Here is a 16,527-nt window from a genome sequence, read left to right as displayed (position 1 = left end):
ACTACATATATTCCTTTAGGCTTTTCTGCATTGTTGATCAGCATCACCGAACAACATGAGGATTAAGCAGAATAAAATAGCTAACAAAATGAAACTATGATGCAAATCAGTGATCCTTAATATAGGACATAATACAAAAGAGTTATTTGGCAAGCTTCAGTAATCCTGGTCATTCTCCTTTTGATTTTTGAAAAAGATGGCAAGTTAGGACCAGCAAAGGGGAATAGATGGACAAACCAAGGATCCACCTTTCTTTGGTGTGCCTTGAACTAAACAAGATCAAGCTGATTGAAATGCTTATTGGATTTCTGGGGAAATCTATCCCTGCACAATAAATCTGTCTGAAAGGAGACCCACCATTTATCAACCTTACAGCAAAAGGCCTTTGAACTGGGGAACAGTTGGCATAGGAACACCCTCAGCTAGGCTACCGCTTCTCCCATTTATAATTTGTGTTGCACGACAACTTACAATGTGTCAGCGACCAATCACATACCCAAGAAGGAAAGGAGCATGCCTACGTGGACACTATGGTCTTGAAACCACATTAGTTACTTCACATCCACATTGGAAACAGAAATCCAAATATAACCCAAAGCTGAAAAGAGGAGTGTGGTGAATGGAGGGTGCCAGAGCTCCACCCCAGCAAATAAAGTCACCAAGTCATGAGTGAACTGACGCAGAAGTGGGCCACAGATCTGTTTGCAAACCTTGAGACAATCAAGTGCTGTATTGCAACAAAGAGATACCCTAGAGCAAAGAGAGAGCAAAAGAGGGAGATCAGTTTTTTAAACACTTTTGGAGCTATTACTGACTATATGAATATTCTCAACTCATGCTGAAGGTGGCTTGTAGTCTGAATTTTGCTTTGAACTGATACAAATGCAAGAAAAAAAAAATATTATTTCAGATGGCAAAGACTAGCAGATGAGTTTAAGCTACCTTCAGTTGTTTAACCTCTGCTACTTTGTCCTGCAGTGACAGTCATGAGGGCTTTATGTTAATCTGTCTGAATTCAAATTGCTCGTTATTTACTATCCAATATTCCGTTGCTGTCCTGGCTTAGGGGGTGGGGGTGTGGGGGTGTGGGGGGGAGTAGGAATTGAGAAAGGATTTCAAGAACATTAAGTTTTAAAACTTCAGTTTAGGAAGGATATATTTTTTTATTTTTTTTTTGATGATAACATGGAGATCTTTACAAATGCAGATTTAGAAGAATTTAGAAAAAAATGCTTCTGTACCTTCACTGAAAAAATCAACAGCTCAGCTTCATGTAGTTTCAATCTTTGTTCTGACAGGACTTCAGCCTTTAGAGGAAATCTGTGAAAAGTTTTGGTAAAGCCTATGATGACTGGTTCTTTCTCATTTTGAACTTCACATGAGCAATATTCCTTTTATAGATCCATGGATATCGCCTTCTACTAAAAAATAGGAAAGGAAACTGAATTAAAACCAAAAAATATAATAAAGATGTTAAGCACTAAATGAAACCACACAGAAATTGTATTTTGTTGACTATGATCTGAAGATATGATATAAACTTTACTTTAAATGTTACTATTATTAATAGGTATGATGTTCATGTTCTTACTATAGACAAGGTTAAATAAACTTTCTGATCATTTTCAGTGCATAATTTTGACCAAGTAAGAGCTTGCAAAAATTTTGAAGAAAATCCCATTGAGATTTAACCATGGGAATTTCCTTGGAAACATCTAGCGAGGGCAATGTGAAAAACTGGCCTTTCAGGCATCACTACCAGTAACTGATCCTAAACAATATAAAATAATTTTCTCTATGGCACTGGGTAGACTGATACAAATTGGTGCTGTTTGGACTAATTTTCTCTTCACTCATGTCCATACATTTTGGCTAAAGAATCAATGATTTCTTGAGGGGAAAACCTGAAAATATTGATTGGATTCTGTGAGGATTTTAGGATTAGATAAATTAAATATTTTTTTTATTTTTTTTTAATTTTTTTTTTAGCAGCAGTAGCTTGTAGTATAGTTGAAATATCCACACAGCATAAGTTAGACCCACTTATCTGGGCAATGATTTAATCTGTTGTTCTGTGCATGGTCTCTAATAATGAAAAAGTTGAAACTAGTGTCAGCCAATTTCAAAATATTGAGAAAGAAAAAACACGTATCAGCTTTAAATTAGTTTTTAATGGAACCTTTGCCAGAACAATTTACAGATCTCCTGTATAATAGTTACAGAAGTCTAATTAAAGTCCATACCTGCATAGCTTTTTGTGAAAGTCACATAAAATGTGATTTAAGCTAGCATGTTGGGTTTCACAATGAAAGTGAGGCATATGTAGATGGTTAGTTACTGAAAGGCAGTAACCCATGAGACCATGATATTGCCATGCTTGTTCACACTTTTAAAGCTTTCAGAGTAAATGTGAGACCTGTCTTCTGCAGAGGTTTGAAATTTTTTTGATCTTTAAAGTTACCCAGTATCTCTTCAAACATCCAGATAGGTTCACTTGCTCCACCACTCCATTCTTTCAGGAAAATTAAAGTGTGTATTTATTTACTGATGTCTTAAAAAGCACACACAAGACAAAATGCATGGGCAAACAGAGGAGAACCATAATGGTAATCGTTACTGTAAAAGTCACTTATACTGAAAAAAAAGTATTGGCTTCTCAGTGGCCAGCCAGCTGCACACAGCCATCAGGGCACAATTCAGAGCTGTTTTCTGAATTCTGTGATCTAATTTATAAGGGATCTATGAGAAATGCAATTTGGTCTTTTCAAATTAAATCATCTGTTTAAATAAAAAAGGAAAAATGTATCATTTCACTACTGTTAAGCCAGAGAATTTAAAATCGTATTTGGAGCCAAAATTAAAACAAAAAGTAAAATGATTCTGATTTTATCCCCTTTGAAGTCATTCTTCTCATCAACTTCAACTGATAGGAGAGGATTTTATAAGCTCATCTACTTCTACCAGGAATCTGTAAACAGCATTCGTAATTAGTGTGGGAAAAGAATGTCATAGTAGATATATCCTTGGAGGAATGTGAAGGAAATAAGTGTGGAGAGGTTTGGGTAGTAATAATCTCAGACACAATATATAGGAGTTTGTGGAGATGCTGTTTAACTGCAAGCTCTACAGTACGCAAATCTCATTAAAGATGTCCTGAATTTATGTAAAATTGTCAAACTGGAAAACTTGCGCATTTAATGACAAGGTTCACAAAGCCAATACTTCGGCCTGAAATACTATCTAGTTTCACCAGGACGTTCCTTTTTATCCACAAGTTACTATTTTATGACTGCTGAGTGACACCAAACTTCACAGAAGTACATTGATTTGGATTTCATGTGTTTACTAATGCACGTTCATGAATGTTGTCTAAAAGATCACCATAACACTTGGTTGAAATTGACTGGAGTATTTCTGCTTGATTTAGAGCAAGTGGGTTGAAATTGATAGGATTAAGAAAACACCTCTAACTTCAAGAAAAAAATCTTCCTTTTGAAGTCATACAGTAATTTCAAAGGGTTTGGAACAGAATAGGAAGGCAACTGGATTGACGTGATAACCTTGGCTTTTTAAAAAATACAATATAAAAATATTTATCTCAGTTTAAGTGCTTCAGTAAAACTTAGACGCTGCTTGCAGGTTGTGTAGTCCCTTGTACACTGGTGTGTTTGTCACAAAACATAGTTCTTTCTTTTGTGTTTATCATTTTGTCATTTGTTTTGGTCATTGATGCTTACATGCAAATACCTTGCTTACCATATCTGTGATAAAATCTATTTGCAACAAATATTATTTCTGTGTTTTGATGTCCATTACCACTATTTAGCAAACAGGCCCTGCTTTCAGCAATTCAGGTCTTCCTATGGATAACTAATTGCTAATCAGACAAATCTTGTAGATTTCAGTGGTTCCACTTCTGGGTTTACAAACTTCTTTAAATCAGCACCTCAGTACCTACAGGTATCCTGAAACTGATAAGTCAAAGCTAAAAAATGCTTCCAGTGAAAAGTTCTTAGCTGTGGACAAAAAACATCTTAGCTCTTCTTTCTTGTGAGAATGCTTTCATCCAAAAAGCACTATTTATTTCTGTGTTTCTCTGATCTAAGTGTTGGTACTTTAAATACAGTCAGAAAGCACTTGGCGCACAAATCTGTATTGATAAAATTCTGAATAACGTCTCAATGTAGCTCCTGTGTATCAGTAAGTGCACAATCCCAATTCAAGGGGACTGCTCCAGTGCCCCTCAGAATTCATTTCACTTCAGTGAAATTTGGATCAGGACATTAAAAAATGTTGAATTAGAGAAATAAAGTTTAGTCTCAAAATGCTGTAGATTTGTTACAGGATCCTTGGTCTGCAAAGTAGAGTGTAAATGATAAAAAATATTCCAGGTATACTTGATAAAAGAGCATCTGATCACAGCAAGAAGGATTTTGAAGGAAGACTTTGGGATTGGAATGGCCAATGTTGGCCAGAAAACCTTGTACCTACAGCTACTTTTCTTCTTGGGCTCTTGGTACTGTTTGCAAGGCATTCTGTGTCAAAAACCACACTTCATAGTCATAATTGCTGTAAAAATCTTGATGTACTCAAGGAAAGGAGCAGGTGACCTTTAAAAATCTATGGTTCCTGCAGACCTGGATTATAGCAGAAAAAGAAAGAAGGAAGCTTGCATAGCATTGCTAAACTTGTTTGGGGATCTGTAAGAAGCTTAAGTATCTAGTTTAAAATATGTAATTGTTACTAAAGCAGTGGAGGAACTGACACTGTCAGAATTACTTTCTTTGACAATTTTGATTAATTCTGTTTTTAATTAGAATAATTACTTCTATTGCTTGATTTATGAAAAAGAAACCAAACCAAAACAAACCACAAAACCAAAACCAACAACAAAAACCCCCCCAAAACAAGTTCACATTTGTGAACTAATCCTTAAGACATTAGTGTTTGGACACAACAAATGCAAATAGTATGAAAGCTGGTATTTTTCTATCATGTGTTATTCATTGAACTTGAAGCTTTGAAAAGTGATATTAAAAAATTGAAGTGAATCTGGTGACAATTCCATAGATGTATTTCACCTGGGGAATTTGCTAAAAATGTGCTTTGGAGCATGATTTTGGAAAGGACTCATAAATTAGTTGAGGTGAAAAATTAAAAAATAAGAAAAGAAAAGAAGCTAGGCTCCATTACCCAGTACTCTAGCAGATTTATTGGGAAGTCACCCTTTCAGCTAGTGTTTTTATAACTTAAACAAATTACAAGTAAACATCATATTTGTATGTGACATTTCATGAAAGCAATGTTTCAAAGTGATTCATTATTTATTACATGCTCTGTGGTATACAGGCTATCCATCCTGCAGCTGTTAGATGTAATGAGAACAACCAAAAAAAAAAAAAAAAAAAAAAGACTCTGTGTGCTTTAGGAGAAGATAGCAAATCTGAAGTATCTTACAAACAATTTACATGCAAAACTCATGAAACTTTTCTCAACAAATGAGAGGCTCTTCTGAAACTCAGTAGCCCTTCCCACTTGCCTATATCTACTTTATGGTTATATACTGGTTTAAAATGCATTTGCATATAAGTATTAAAAATGCAATCTCTCCCTTTCTGCTTAATCAAAAATATCAACATAAGGAAAAAACCAGAAAGGCACGTATTCATCTTAGTTTATGAATTTTCCTGATTTTTGTAATTTGTAGACGGGTTTTGTGCTGTAATTCCATCACATATAAATTGGCATAAAGGATTATGCTAATATTTATACTACCATAATAATTATTAAGTGTTATTGTAATAATTAATTCTTATATTTATAATATATAGATTATTTAAGTTGATTAATATAGATTATTTAAATTAATTTATACATTTTTAACCCTCAAATCTCGCTGACTTTGCAGTAAAACTGTTTTTACTTCCCGCTCCCCGCCGCCCTTGCCGCTGACGACAGCAGGAACCAGGCAGGCGTCAGAGGTGATCAGCACCATGGACAGAAACCGCACCGACTCCTGCCGCCCAGCCGGCACCTGAGACACCCACCCACGCCCCACGCACCCACCCGCCCGCCCGCCCACGCACACGGCAAAACCCTCCCAAAGGACTGATTGCCTGAAACAAATCTGAGCCTGCGGTAGAGCCTATCGCTGGCAGCATAGATCAGCTTCAGTCACCCCAATAACCCGTGCGTTGGGAGCAAGGAGAGAAAGATTACTGCGTATGAAGGTCTCATGAGTTTTGAGACCTCAGAATATACGCTGCAATGAAAAATGAAGTAAATCGTGCTTTACCAGCTAAATATACTACTTTGATACTGTTAACTCTTTGAAGTAAGGACTGTATATTCCTTTGTTTTTTTAGACAATGTCTGACATCTGCAGATACTCTTGAAATATGATAGGGAGCCATCTTTGAAAATAATGGTTTGAGCAAGTAATATTAGTTATGACCCCCCTACTTGTTAGGCAACAGCCATTAAATTATTACGGACTAGATAGCTACTAGATGACTGAACTGCAAAGTTTCCTGAGCAGCATCAGACAACAGCATTAGTCAAATTAACAGACTATTCTGTTCTCTTCCTCCCTTCCCTTGGAGAAGAACAACACTGGACAGTCTCACTGGGAGGTGGGCTGGACTCCCACACAGCAGAAATGTCAAAGCATGTGTGGTATGTGACACTGCATTTATTAAAAAAACCCAACCAAACCCAAACCCGAAGTCCTGTCAATGGCATTAATTTTTCGTGATTCTGATCCAAGAATGACTTGAGAAACAATTACATTTTCCATTAGGTGAGTTGAAAGCCTGTGTCAAAACCAGGTAGTGTGCTGGCAGTAGACATTGTCTGTGGTTCATGTGTGACAATCTTAAAAAAAAAAAAAAAAAAAAAAAAAGGCCTTTTTACCTAGCTTCAGACACCAACATCATAGCTTCATGAGCTGGTCACTCCAGACTCCCTTTATGGTTAGTGAAGTGTGTGTTCACCTGAAGCCTGAAGTGAAGGGTGTAGGTCATCTGAATCTTTGAAGACATCTGCTAAAGACAAGACAAACCACACTCTGATTCTTTCCAGTGGTTAAAAAGGGACACTAGGGTAACTGCTTGCAAAGTAGACACATCCACTGCAGATGCCTGTTTTTATCCAGACAGATCCCTACACTAAGCAGTATACAAGCAACTGGGCAAGCATCCAAAAGTGCCAGTGTCTTTGGGATGATTAAGTATCTCAGGTTGGGGAGACTGCTGGGAAGCCCCACATGACCCCACACTTGTCTGGAGGATGTGCCATCAGATGATAGATAGTATCTGACTTGTTCAAATACTTCCACTCATACTGAAATACAACCTAATGGCAAAAGTCCACACATTAAACTTCCTCTGTATGCATTTTATACCTCAGATATAAGCCTCTGACAAGAGTATTATATATGAGACCATAACTAATTTAGCTTCACATCCTCCTCACTATCTTGGATGCTGGTTATACTTCACTAGTTTATTTGATTTTTTCAACATCACTCCCACTAAAAATTTCAATCAAAACAAGTGAAATGACTCAAGAGACATTGAAAGCTGAAAAATATGTCTCAATTCAACTAGTTTTTTTAAGGTATCTACTATTGATACAGAAAAATAAGATGAAAAGATAGAGATAAAATTTACATCATAGGATAGAGGCATTTACATGAAAAGTATTTAAAATTCCTTCTTTTGGATTCAGGGTCTGTTTTGAACAAAACCTGTTCTTCCTCTTGGTCCAATGAAAATCAAGTGCAGAAACAATTAATGCAGTATTGTCCTCTTGAGTCTGCAGACAGCCTGAAGCAAACAGTTATGCTTCAGGAAATAGGAAGGATGCTCTAAACTCCCCCAATGAAGTGGATGGATGATAAAGAATGGAAGTGAAAGCCAAAAACATGCTACCTAATTTTAGGTGTCTGATAGAGCTACTTGAGACAAAAGTTGAGTTTTCCCTAGGCTATGCATACAACCAAGGAAGACAGATGTTTTCCTCTAAAGATGGCCTGGAGAATCTACTGAGATATCTCTGTCTCCCTCACTCTTCTGGGATATTTTACATGATTAAGCTCTTTCTGTAGGCACTTCCATTCGCTGCCAGAAGTTATATGGTATGTACTTCTTTTCACCCTCCTCTCTGCTCCTCTCCATCCAAATTAGTGAATGAAAAATTATCTCAGTAGATTAAGATGAGGTGCTTATCCCACAGTTCAAAGCTGCTGACTTACATGGCAGAAAGGAGGCTGTGCAATTGCCGTAACTTTCAGCTTTTCCTCCAGCAAGAGGGCAGTTTCTCTGATGCAGTGCCCTGGTTTCAGCTGAGATAGAGTTCATTTTCTTCATAGTAGCTAGTACAGGGCTATGTTTTGGATTTGTGCTGGAAACAGTGTTGATAATACAGAGATGTTTTTGTTATACAGAGATGTTTTTGTTGTTGCTGAGCAGTGCTTACACAGAGGCAAGGACTTGTCTGCTTCTCACCCCACCCCACCAGTGAGTAGCCTGGAGGTGCACAAGGAGTTGGGAGAGGACACACAGGACAGCTGACCCAAACTGACCAAAGGGATATTCCAGACCATATGACATCATGCTCAGCTTATAAGAGGCTTGGGGAAGAAGAAGGAAGGGGAGGGGGGCAGCGGCATTCAGAGTGAGCATTTGTCTTCCCAAGTAACCATCACCTGTGACAGAGCCCTGCTTTCCTGGAGATGGCTGAACCCCTGCCTGCCCATGGGAAGTGGTGAATGAATTCCTTGTCTTGCTTTGCTTGCACGTGTGGCTTCTGCTTTACTTGTTAAACTGTCTTTATCTCAATCTACGAGTTTTCTCACTTTCTCTTTTCCGATTCTCTCCCCCATCCTGCTGGGGGGGGGGGTGGGGGGGTGCGGGGGGGAGCAAGCGGCTGCATGGTGCTTAGCTGCCGGCTGGAGTAAAACCACAAGATGCAGTCATCACCTTTTCTGATGCCATCAGATTTTGGTTGCCCACCAGCTACCAAACCCTTGGTATGTAAACCCAATGCAAACAAATTTCTTGGTGTAGAAAGGATTGAATCATGTGTCGCCATGAGTAGGTTTTGCCATGTTTGCCTTAGTCAGGAACACTCATTTATAGTGCTAGACATTTTACTAATGTCTATGGTATGCTTAAAACTGGAAGTCTGATAATGACCCAAACTACAAGAAGTATTGATTTTTTTTTTGTTTTTTTTTTGCAAATGGAAAAAGCCCACTGTTCCACTTGATCTATTCATAAATCTCACATTTAATACTGGAAAAGTATTGCTTCTTTATCATAAGGAAGTTTCTGTGGCATTTCCAATCCGTTACCCAGAGCACCACCACAATTCTTGCCACAGAATTTAGATCCACCTGGGGACAGCAGGGATCATGGAGCAGGTTTCATTTCATCTCCTCTCCTCTCCTCTCCTCTCCTCTCCTCTCCTCTCCTCTCCTCTCCTCTCCTCTCCTCTCCTCTCCTCTCCTCTCCTCTCCTCTCCTCTCCTCTCCTCTCCTCTCCTCTCCTCTCCTCTCCTCTCCTCTCTTCTCTTTTCTCTTCTCTTCTCTTCTCTTCTCTTCTCTTCTCTTCTCTTCTCTTCTCTTCTCTTCTCTTCTCTTCTCTTCTCTTCTCTTCTCTTCTCTTCTCTTCTCTTCTCTTCTCTTCTCTTCTCTTCTCTTCTCTTCTCTTCTCTTCTCTTCTCTTCTCTTCTCTTCTTTATGTGAGTGTCCTCCTAACGATATTTTCTCTCATTACAGAGGGCATAGCTGTGCTGTAATAACAGCAGATCAAGAAAAAGCAATGGCCACATCTTGGTTCCCTGCTTCTACATTGCTTCAGGGGAGATTGTTTGTGACAATCTTATTTTATGTCTAGACTGCAACCCACTCTTCAATAGCCAGCCTATGCTGAGGGCCCATTCCCCCTCCTGCTTTGTTCCTCACTCTATTTATTCCTAGTTCAGAGGGAAGAGTCACAGACCACAGAAATGTTCTTATTCTCTGTGTCCTGCAACACTGGAAGCTGATTTGATGAAGTAAAATGGTATTATACTGCCCTATACCAGTGCGCTATGTAGGTGACAGATGTAATCAGAGAAAAGCTTTTTTTTTTAATACTTTTCCTAAATACTACCCACACCACAATGTACTGTTCAGTTATGATTTACAATTTAGTGTCATAGATAATTTACGGGCAAACATGTTACTACTCAGGGAAGTGAATATTTATTATTAGCTGAAGGCCGTGGAACTCATGCCTCACATGTGTCACGCTGTGAGCATGCAAGCTGCCTTGGGTCAGGGCAGACGCACAGGTGCCGTTGAGGGGCACAGCGAAAGGAAGGAATCCCTCCTCAGACAGGCACGCTTCCACTTTGGCTCTAGCTTTGCTCTCATATGCTATCAGGCCAAACAAAAACCAGAAATAACATGCCTGGATAGTTGGTGTCAGGAGCGTGCCAATCTCTTACCCATTCTCTTGGTCAGTAGGAGGGGTAATTGGCAACTGATCCCGGCACCCCAGCCTTGAGGTATATGGGGGTGATACCAAACTATGAATGTCCGCTGAACAGGCATGTGGTCTGGGCTACAATCCAGCACAGACCCAGTAGCAGAGGTCAAGGCGGCCCTCACTACAGTCCATTGGACATGATTTTGGTTATTCAGGATTAGGGTGGCAATATTATTGTAATTAATATTTTTTTTTAAAAATGGTCAGAGAAGTGGGAGTTGAATGATGTAATCACTTTTTTTTTTGTAATTTTCTGTGCATTTTAACGGTAACTGCAATAAAAATACAGTTTTGTTTGGTTTTTGTTTTGTTTGTTTGTTTGTTTTTTCCCAAAGAGAAATACAATCTCAGCATTTCCAGATTGAAATAAAGCTAAATTGCAGTAATGAATCACTGAAGTATGACCCCATAGAAACAATGAAATGCATGAAACCATGGACACAATGATTTTTTGAAGGACTGAGTAAAATTACTGTCAGCAAGGAAATTACTTCATATGGATCTGATGCTGACTTTTGAGTTTTCTGTCCCTCCCCCATACTTTTCCCCTTTTTCATCTCTTTTGAGAGGGCTACGTGGAAAGTGTAGCTCATTGTTAAATGATCTGAGAAAACAGGCAGGAAAGAGAAGAAGGCAAAATAATTTCACTTGTACAGATGAGCAGACAGAAAGACAATAACAAGGCAATCAATTGAGCAAACAGCAGCTTGGTCAGTAACACAAATGGCTATGAATATGCCATTGTCAAAATCTCAGATGCAAACATAGGGGACATATTAATCAAGAGATTATTCTTATCAAATAGGTTTGCTTATAGAAGGACTTTTATCTGTGCCTGTAAACCACTGAAATACTAAACAAAAATAGTAATCCTATTCCTTTATGCAAGATTTGTAAATCTTAGCAGAGCTCTTTTTCCCCATTCAATTACAGTTTTAGACTCGATCTTCCACTGCTCTGAATTACCATGCTTCCATGGAATTCATGGTACTTTGTTGATGTGCATTACCTGAAGTTTGGGTTCTTTGTATACAGTTTAGTAATGGTGAAGATACCAAAATAAAGTCTGGAGACAAAGCCCTATCTCTATTTAAGATATGAACACAGCCTGGCAAATACAAACTTTCCTGCATCACATGAAGATATCAGGACCAAGCAGCCAGCAGTAGAAGCAAGCGTACAGATTATAGCATATTCTTATTTGTAAAGGTATATGTACAAGAAGGCAACTCAAGAGGCCATTTAGTTGGTTTTCCATTTTGGTTTAGTTTTTAGCTTCTGAATTGGTGGGGATTTTATGTTAATAAAAGTTTTCAAATGCATTCAAGTACCTCTTCAGTTTGGTTTATTCAAAGGATTTTCAATACACAGATCTGGTCAAATTTACTAGCAGCTGATCACCTGATTTCTTTAGAGCCACTTGAAAACTGTATTGATTCGGCAAACTTTAAAAATGCCCTTTGATATTGAATGCCTGGCATCCATAGGTTTAAAAATTAATTTGCTCTTCCAAGGTTTTGGTCAATTCAGGAAACTGTTTTAGTACAAATCAAAGACCCAATGAAGCTAGCAAATTTTAACGTTATGCTTAAAATTAAGAACATATAGGAAAAAAAAAAGGCCTTCTATTCCATGCCCTGCTGGAAGTTAGGATTAATTATACCTAGATCTCCTCTGAAAAATATTTGGGCAATGTCTATCAAATGATCTGCTGGTGATCTGACAACATTTCCAAGCAATCTATTCTAGGGCTTGTGTCTACTGTTAGAATTTGTTCTCTAATGTCTAACCATAATCTTAATTTTTGTTACTCAAGCACACTGCTGCCCACCAGTGAAGAGGGGGTTCTTCCTAAGACAACTTTTTATGTACTGCAAAGTGGTCATCACATTCTTCTTTTAGAATTATTTTAATTTATGCTTGTTTTCCTCATACATAAAGTCATATTATCTGCTTTTCTCTCTTTAATAAGTTCTTGTCCTCCTCAAAATTTTGTGCCTAAAGCAAAATGCAATACTCCAGTACGGTTACTGTCATCAGAGCTGAATCTATCAGGTGGTTTACTTCAATATCTCAGAGTCTGTAATCGTATTTCAGTATTTCTCAAGCACAAGAATGGTGCTTGTCCTTTTGCAGTAGTATTGAATACCTATATGATTTGCATTTGGTTTATAATTTTAATTCTTTTTTTCTCCTTTTTTTTTTGTTTTAATTTTGTGTATCTCGTTATATGCAGCTAAAAATTAAAGATTGATGTATTTTCTCTACTAAATTCAGTCTCAATTTTGCCATTGTTTTCAGTGGAGCCTAGAATTTATTTCAAAATAGCCCAATAGAGAAGTTAATAAGAAGAACATTACCTTGAAACTTGTGTAATTTTAAGCTCTAATTAATATTCTTTGTTAACAGCATAAAATACCATATATTTATATATATTTACTGCACTTTCTACTAAATGCTTGAGAATGATGTTTATTAGTAGCACACGTTTCACGGCAAGCTACTCATTTATATTTAGTAGCTAGATATTGTTATTCTAGATCTACTTTCTAAGCCTTGAAAGTATTACGGATCTCAAAAGAAGGAGTAGCCTCATTTCACTAGGAAAAAAACCCCAAACGTGAAAGAGGGATTTAGAGGGCTGTGCACAAGAGCGGGAGTGTGTCCTTTAGGCTCAAGCCTGTGATAGAAGCAGAGCTGTGAAGCACTGGAGAAGCAGTCTGCACGTCGGTAACACACATGACACAATACAAAGGCGGCAGCTGGCAAAGGTAAGCTTGTTAGAGATGGTCAGTTATGCTGTGTCAATAGTAGCAAGTGCCAACTATGTTGAAAATAACTTTTAGCACATAATATTATAAGCATGTCTCAGTCAAGAAGAATAATCTGGTGATCGCGGCAGGAAGGCTCAAGTGACTGAGGATCACAAAAAATTGACAAGTTATAATTGTTTGATCACACAGAAATGTGAAAGCAGTCCATTTCTAAAAGGGACTGTCAAGAAAGAATTTGCGCTAAAGTGGTTAAGATATACTTGGTGATTCTCAAATTCTTCGAGATATCTTATTCTTCACAATGAAATATGATTCCTTCATTTCAGTGAGACTGCGAATCAATAGGAACATGCATCAAGTTATATATCCAGGAATTGATTGCAGTAATCTGTTTAATTCCAATTTAAGAAACCATTATAAGGAGATGCATTTCACAACAAGTGGTCTGAGTTCCTGGCATCTATTAACACTTCTCAGTAAACAAGCTGTACAAATGGAAATGGTCTTATGGATATTTAGGATGAATTCTCATACAACCTTTGAAACAAATACAGCCATGTTTTCATGAAACACCTGAGTGTTAGAACTTCTGTTGTTTAATATTTGACTCAACTTCCAGCCCATTAACAGGGCTTATATTCAACCGTGAGCACACAAGATGCCTGCTCACATGGTATGGCATTGCTTGGTTTCCATTACTGTGCTGAACCTACCACAGCTAATATGACCCATCTCCTCTGGGTAATGCCATGTTTAAGAAGAAGGGGCTAATGAGCAATATTGTAATGTAGATTTTAGAGCAGTTGTGAGAAGAAAGAAACATAGATGCAGTTGAAAGCTTGTTTCACTTTTAAAAAATCACCTTTGATTCTTGAGCTTTTTATTATTTTCTCTCTTTTCTAAAGGCATTTTATTCTGGAAAGCTGAACACAGTCCCATTAGCAACATGTTCAGTCAAGAGCATCTGGGCAAATATATTTGTTGTATTAAAAAAACATATAAATATTCCCACATTTGCTTTGTGGGGGATAACACATCACAGCTGTATTGCAAAACCTCATGCTTTGCAGAACACAGTCCATCAGAAGAGACATGTGTTTTGGTTCATCTGAGAGAGAGATGGCTATAAATCATCAGGTGGTAATAGGAATTGTCTGGGAAAGCTCTGCTCCGCAGCGGAGGGATGGAGGTGCAGAGGAGAGCTCGGTGGGAGAGCAGCTTCCCTGCCTGCCTGTCGCTCCGCCGTGGCTCTGACACTGTCACTCCTCCCCTGTACCCCTACTGCCATACGCTCCCTATTTTATTTTCCTGCCCCAGGCATGACAGCTTCCCCCTGCCCTTGGCACAGCTCCCACCTCCCCAAACAGAGATGCCTTTACCTCATTTCACCCACCTTTGCCTCAAGCAGAAGAGCTCCCCATCCCTTTCCTACCACACGCTTCCCTGAGCAGGCTGTGGAGTTACTTTATTTAGTGACACCCTATTAGAGAGCTGCCTGCTCGTTAATAGGTGCGATCTCATCAGCAGGGTACCCCCGAAAATCCTGGCTGCTTTTCTGTCAGGGACATGCAATGCTTAACGTAGGTGAGAATGAGTGCTTTGGTATTGTAAAATGATTTCCTAATGGAGGTTCAGACCTTGGAGGTGGTGAGAAGCGTAAGCGGTTAGTGTGGGATACTGCATCTGATTGTGTATCATCTGCTTTGTATTACTGGAGGTGGGAGGCTGCTAAGACAGCTGTGATTAGCTCCCAGCAGGGTAAGTGTAGGTACCTTCCAAATTCCATTGGGATAATTCAGCTTCTTTGACAATTCCCAAAATTTCTAGAAAATTAAGGGGTTTTTTTGTAGCCACATGGTGATTTCTTCAGCTTTTATTTGGTATAGGAAACAAAGCTGTTTGTGGTGGGTTGACCACAATATTCATTTTTTCCCCAGGGATAAATATCTTAATCGGTCAATGGCATCTAGCCTTGCAAAATGTTTCACTTGCTCATGTTTCTTACTAAAGGTTGTTTCTTACTAAAGTTTGTTTCTGAACAAATACTCTGTTGTCCAGTCTATTTTGTCTTATATTCATGACAAAGAGCCAAATTTTGGCCCAAGAAGCCTGATGTTGTGGTGGTTTTTACATAGAGCGTTGAGTGTTAGATGTTTTTAGAAATGCCAGTCTCCTGAAATAACAGTACGGAGTAATCAGAATCATCTGATGTTTGCTTTGAGGTAAATAAAGGACGGGTAAAAGGATTGTACTGATGTGGTTACTTTTATGTCTGTTCATTTTATTTAATAATATTTCTGTGTTTCAGACAGACTCTTTGGGAGTTATACTGTGGTTGTGAAATACTATGTTTCCATACCATCTCTGATATATTTCCATTGAATTTGCCACGAATACTTGCAGATAAGGCCCTGCACAGTGCAGCAATGAGGTGCTAGAGGCACTGGAAGCAAGCAGATGCAACTGGAGATGCTATCACATATCCTTTCATCCTGCTGCTGCCTTGCATTTTGGGCCCCAAAGAAGATTTCTGTGAGTCTGATAGACTGGAGGAGCTTCCGTATGCTATATTATTGGAAGTGATGTTGCAGGGTGATGTTTGCAGAGGTCAGCTATGCATCTACAGTGTCGACGTTGGGGTCAAGGTGGGTCCCTTTCAGAGGAACACAAGGCACCACTGCGTCTGGCTGCATCTCAAACTCCTCCAGGAGCAGAAAAAGAAAGCAGCAGTTTAAAGGTACTGTGATTCCAGGCCTTTTGTGTGACAAGAGCCACTTGAGGCTAGTAAAGATTACAACCAAGCATATGATATCTGCTGGAGCATAAAAAGCCTGGAATTAACAAAGGCAATTACTCGCCAAGCAGCACCCGCAGCTCAGGGAAGGGAGGCTGCTCCTGCAGTGTCACGCAGAGATAGATAACTTCCAAGAGAGCCGGTGGGCAAGCAAAGCGCTCGTCACGTCTCCTCAGCATTTGGTGGAAACGGGGCCTTCTTTCCCTGAGTGGGTGCAAGGGGGCACGGATGGGAAGTTCAATTTTAATTCTCTTACCAGAGATCAGAGATACCTTGACATGGCTTCTATTCCTGGGTCATTCAAGGACAGCAAAGAGAAGGGTGGTATAGTTTTCACTCCTTCCTCAGGCCTTTTATTTAGAAGAAGCACCGTGAGAAATAGGACCAGGTTTTTAAGGCATTTATCCCATCTGGCACTGGGATA

This window comes from Balearica regulorum, chromosome 1, assembly GCF_011004875.1.
Source record: "Balearica regulorum gibbericeps isolate bBalReg1 chromosome 1, bBalReg1.pri, whole genome shotgun sequence".
In the NCBI taxonomy this organism is placed as follows: domain Eukaryota; kingdom Metazoa; phylum Chordata; class Aves; order Gruiformes; family Gruidae; genus Balearica; species Balearica regulorum.
Note: the sequence above shows the minus strand (reverse complement) of the source record.